Source organism: Manis javanica, chromosome 9 (assembly GCF_040802235.1).
Source record: "Manis javanica isolate MJ-LG chromosome 9, MJ_LKY, whole genome shotgun sequence".
Classification (NCBI taxonomy): Eukaryota; Metazoa; Chordata; class Mammalia; order Pholidota; family Manidae; genus Manis; species Manis javanica.
This window is the reverse complement of record NC_133164.1, coordinates 93,594,527-93,600,526: the sequence shown is the minus strand read 5'-3', so window position 1 is coordinate 93,600,526 and position 6,000 is coordinate 93,594,527.

Sequence of the window (6,000 nt, the reverse complement as noted above, 5' to 3'; positions counted from 1 at the left end):
AGGGTGAGCACAGTATGATAACATGTTTTGAGAAAGAAAGAGACCACACTCACATAAATTTTATTACAGATTATTATTGTATTTTATTATTAGTTATTGTTGTTAATCTCTTATTGTGCTTAATTTACAAACTAAACTTTATCACAGGTATGTATGTATAGGAAAAGCATAGTATATAAAATGTCCTGTAGTATCTGCAGTTTCAGGCATCCACTAGGGGTCTTGGTCTGGGAAGAGGGAATAACTGTAATATCGGATTCCTGTAGTTAGAACCATATTGTACATGTACTGTGGTTCCAGATTGTACGTGTATTGTGGTTCCAGTGTCTAAGACAGTGTCAGGGATGTTGTAGGTCCTCAATGGACAATTGGTTGAGTACATATATGAACTCTGTCAGAAACTTTTTAATTTTAAACAGATTATAATTACTGACACTTTCTCACACACCTTGTTTACAAACATATTTTCTTTCTCAAAGATCTTGGAACATTACTTGATTTATTATTAGAGTGTCATAGGCATGCTTATCATAGGTATACATGATTTATACCCATCATTACTAGGTATGAAAAAATGTAAATATAACTCCACAGATTTATAGACATTGTCAAAGGCCCTAAGAATAGGAAGTCTTCTTTAAAGTGGAGGTCACAGAATCAGTATTATGATGACATAGCATCAGTATTGTGATGGGTATATAGAAAATGGTTTTTAAGTAAGGAAAAATTGTTTTTCTTCCCCACCTTTGAATGCTTCTCAACTTCCATCATATAGACTACATAATTTCTAGAACTGATGGGTAAACTTTACGTGTTCAAAACTTCTGCCCCAGATAATTCTGCTATAAAAGGTTTCTCATCCTTATGGAAATCTTAAGGTTCTCTAACCTCAAAATTTTAGAATCATGGAAGGTTAAATTTTGAAATTCAAGCTATAAAAACAGAAATAATCTTTGGGATGCTAATCTAAAATATGACAATTTCCCAAATCTCCTGATTTCATCTATTTTAGAAAAATACCATTGAGAAAAACACAAATAATATGCTATATTGCTCTTTACACATAAATGCCTTCTACCGCCAATGTGCCCTGAATCCCAATGCTTGGCCAACCCCATCACTGGTAATCAACCATCATCCCAAGAAGTGAACATAATCAAAAGCTAAATCAAATAAATATGTCTTACTCTCTGTTCTGACATCAGCCAAGTTCCTTTTCTGGTGGGAGGCCAAGGGGAGTGGGTGCCAAAGGCATATGGCTGTAGGCATCATTGTGCCAGAAAGATGTCAACACATTGGAAAGGATTCAGAGAAGAGAAGCGGGGGTGATTAAGGGGCTGAGGAATTTACTTCTGAGGGAGATTAAGAGAGCTAAGTAATACACTGACTAGGTAATATATGGGAGATGGCAGAGTTGGGTATAATTTGAAGTATCGGCGAGTCCACACAAGGAATTAGTGGCATGGGGGCCAGAGAAAATACTAAGGAAATACTAAGGCTTGGGAAAAAGTGGTAAATAAGGACAAAAACCAGAGTCTAGTTTTCATCAACATTTCTTAAGTGTATGTTAATTTAAAATAAAAACATTTACAGTCAGTCATAAATAAGAAAAGATAAAAAGGAGAATATGAAAATACACCAAGTTGGCCAAGACATAAGGCAAAAGAAATAAGGTATGCCTTCCCCATTTTCTTTCCTACTGGGGAATCAGTGCTAAGAATTTGCCTACTGCCCTCTACTCTGTAGGTGGATAGTCTGAGGACTGAATTCCTAACTACCACATCCTGCTGCCGAGCAACTTACTCCTCTGTGAGAAGCCAGGTCAGGCACACTGTCCACTGAACAGTGTGTTCAGGTCTCAGATGTAAGAAGGGCCTTGTTTGTCAACAATCAGGTTCCTGAAGGTCAACATTTTACTTTCATTATTAATTTGAAACATACTGTTTAAATTTAAATATATCCTTTTCTCCCTGTGACAACTTCAAATTTCACAACTCTCTCTTTTACCATGTTAAAGCCCAAGAAGAGATCCTGGTAAAATTTGAGCTGTTCATCTCTATCAGAGCTGTCTTTTGTATGCCATCTTTCATTGCTATAAACTTGCAAAGAGAAGCAGGTGGTGAGGATAAAAATACGTTAGTATTATTTGTATTTCTAGCCAAAAGTCACCTACATTTCATTTGAGACAAATAGGAAACAAGCAAAAATACCTTCCTTCTATTCCTACCCCATCTATGCCCAACAGCCTCATCAGACCCTGATCCTCCAATTCTGGATTATTGCCACATATCCTGCCTTCCCACATTCACTGTTACTTTTAAGCCCTTCCTATGCATGGCTGCCAGAGGAGCCTTTGTATAATATACTACTCTGCCCCTCCAAAAAGCCTTTCATGTACCCTTTCTTCAAGTAGATCCAATTTCAAACCCCTGTGCTTTGTTTTACCCTTCTCAGGCCTCCCCAACATATTTCTCTGCATCAGCCAGACAGATCTCATCATTGTCCCCTGACCATGGTCACCCTCCCATCTCTCCTGATTATCTATGAGGTAGGTCCCCCACTACACATACACACACACACGCACATACACACACTCACAAATGTTCAGTAGTGGGAAGACTGGTCAGCACTCAGTAAATGCCGGTTCTGTTGTCTCCTACTCCTCAGCTCTAACCATAGTAAGTCTTCCTTAACTTCCTCAGTCTTGAGTACACTCTCTTCCTGCCATAGTCGATGCCACAGTATTTAGTTGTACTGTTCCTTAACTATAAATTGCCTCTGTGACTCATTCTTTGAGGGGTCATGTTAAGTTACATTTTGGATATTAGGCTGAATGTTCAAAAGATTTCAGTACTTTCTATTTAATGAATTGATTCATAAAATGTATCAATGGCTGAGATTAGACATTATCCCTTTTCTGTAGTTTCGTATACATTAATCCAACTCTTTTTACCCTCAGGAAAAAGTAATTTTTCCTTTTGTACCCCCACAATGTATGAGTTATGTATCATTCTACTACTGCAGATAGCACCCTATACTTTGGCTATTGTAATAAAGCATTTCCCATAAATAGACTATGCACTTCTTGAAGGCATGGGCCATATTCACTCAGTTCCTCCCCCAAGAACTCTGCATCTAATACTGAATAAGCTGCTAAACAAATTGTTCAAATTTAAAATAATTAAAAGAGCAGAACTCTGATGTAAGAGGAGTAAATGTGTTGCAATGGGCCCAGGGGTGAAGAAGTTGGAGTAGCTCAGATGTACAGGGTGCTGCTTCTTTTTGTATATTGCATTAGATTTGCTCTTATCCAGGACCCACTGTGCCAAATCAGGCTTGTGATTAAGATCAAGTCTATCGGGAAATCAGCAGAGAGTTGGAGAGTGTTTGAAAAGGGCCTTGCTGTCCAGAGTTTGCAACTCTGGCAAACAGCTGTTATGGTTCTATTGTTTTATTTTTGCTTCCTTTAAAGGGCAAGGTTTGAAAAAACCAGACAATTTATAAAAAGAATTTCAGCACAAAGAGAACATTCCAGGAATCATTTTCTCTTGAAATAAGGTGAGTTGCCAACTGCATAGAATCCTGTGTGTATGGTGGCTGTGCCAGCTTCAAGGATGGTTTAGTCCAAAATCATCTTTTTCAAGATGTAAAAGACCCTACACTGTCCTTCGGTAGGACTGTGAATACACTGACACTGTATCTGAGAACTGCTTTCAGATCCATTTTGCATCTCCTACTCTGGGGGGGACCAAAACCTTTTCCACATTGGATAAGAGAATATTAGGGCTAGAATAGATGTTAATGTATTTGTTTTTTTATTTTATACAGTTTAAATGTATTTGTTTTTTTCTTTTTTTTCTCTTAGAGAGGAAACCAAGGGAAAAAAGGGGAAGCCACACAGCCAGTTATCATAGAGAGAAGGCTGTCAGGTCATTTATTCTCTGCCAAACTACAGAGCCTCTGCTGGTGTTTATTTACACAAGTTCACACCAACATATTAAAAGGCGTATCCAGACAATTAATTAAACAAGTTTGTTGTTCTCACAAAGGCAAAATGCTATCTAATTTTATGTCTAAGCACTCACTTTTTCTATATCAGTGTTATATAAACATAAATCCTGGACTTCTTTCTTCTGTTTCTGTATTTGAAGAACAAAAGCTAAGTTTGGAGCTTATACTTAAAATTCTGTTTCTCCATCTAGGACTCTGTGTGTGTGTTTGCATATGCTTGTTTGTATGGGACTGGTTAATGGTAATGGCCTGGCTGGGAAGAGAGGTGGGCTGGGCACTTAACTAAAAGGCAACATATTTAACTACTATCCAGTGATTGCAAGCAACGTGGCAGGAGAGGAAGATATAAACGAGAACTCTCTAATTGACGGGGGTGGGGGGCAGAGAAGCATCCTTAGAAAGTAATGTCCCTACACTTGAGGCTCCCTGGGGAAAAGAGCAAGAGGCAATTCTGCAGCGATAACCAGGACTCACACAATGCAGAAGTTAAATCACTAATTCATTTCGCTGCTTGCGTTCCACTTACCTTCTTTAGGATTCTTTGTCCATGTATGTACACCAAATGAAAACAGTAATATTACCATAGCCGTGAAACAATTGATGTAAGAAAGGAGAAACCCTTTGAGCGTATAAAGGGATAGTTAAATAAATGATGTCTGTTATTTTGACTACAAATACATCATTTTCTTAAATGTAAAAGTATTTCTTCATGTATAAATTTGGCAAGAACTGGTGCAGATTGGTCTGAAAATAGATCACTTACAAACATGGAAAACCCTTCAATGTGAAAAGGGAATAAATAAGGATATGTACATATCATTTTACATGTGAGCCATTAGTAGTATGCAGACGCATATTCCAGCCCACTACTTACCTTGCTCAATTTGACTTTTGAGTGACCTTCTTTCTAATTAGATACAGGAATTGGAAATTATTGATAAAAGTTCACATTTTTGTCCAAGTAAAAGGTGTTTTTTTAATCTTTCGGTCAAAGCAATATTTGATTTTTGAACTTTTGGAGTTCAAAAATCCTTGAAATTCTGCAATTTAGTCATAAAATTAAGCATGGCTTAATGATATTACCAAAAAAAATTAATAAAGGAAGAATACATTCATGGATTCCAGTTGTGAGAGCCTCAGGTGTCTGTGGTGCTCTAAGCTCTTTTGGTTTAAACCAATCATATTTTGTCTTCTGCTCACCCCACTTTATAACTTCAATTAAACAAAATTAAAATTAATTATTAATGGAAACAGATGAATTAGCTAAGGTGACCTGATACTTTTTGTTGTTGTTATACTTTGTAAGGTGCCACTAGTATACCCAGCATGAAAGATTTAGCTTGAACAGTGCTGAATAATGACAAAGTTTTTGCCCCAAAGAGCTTTCCTTCTATAAACAAGTCAGTAAAAGACAGATCATAACTCAAGGGGTAGCTGACGGAACTGCTACTTCCAAAATAAGACCGTATCAGTGGCAAATTCTCATCAAGGGAATAGTTGAAATGCAGTTCTCAGGAGAGTCTAAATAAGAGATCAATTGAATCATTAACTCAGGTTTTATGAATATTTAGAGGCACAAAATGAAGTTCTTCCCTCAAGGTACCTCCTTCTGAACTCTGGGGCTAACATAGTTTTAGAAAGAAACCACAGTCTACACTGTTAATTAAATCTATTTTAGTCACTGGACAGTTTAAAGCTGATGTTTACTTCATGTTTTGTTTAGTTTTTCTTCTTACAAACCTCAGGAATTTCTTTCATATATTTGGCAAATATTTCTTGAAAATTCGTTATGGACCAGGTGCTACATGATTAGTGTACAATGGCAGAGGTGTGAAGGAATAGAGTCCTGGACAGAATTTCATAATCCCCCTGTGAGGGTGTGGGGTAGTGTTGCTGTCTGAGCTAGGAGGTGAGCTGAAAGCCAATGGTTGCAGGCAGAACTCACTGGGAGGCAGAGCAAGTGGAAGATGGCCAGGCTGGGAGGAGGAC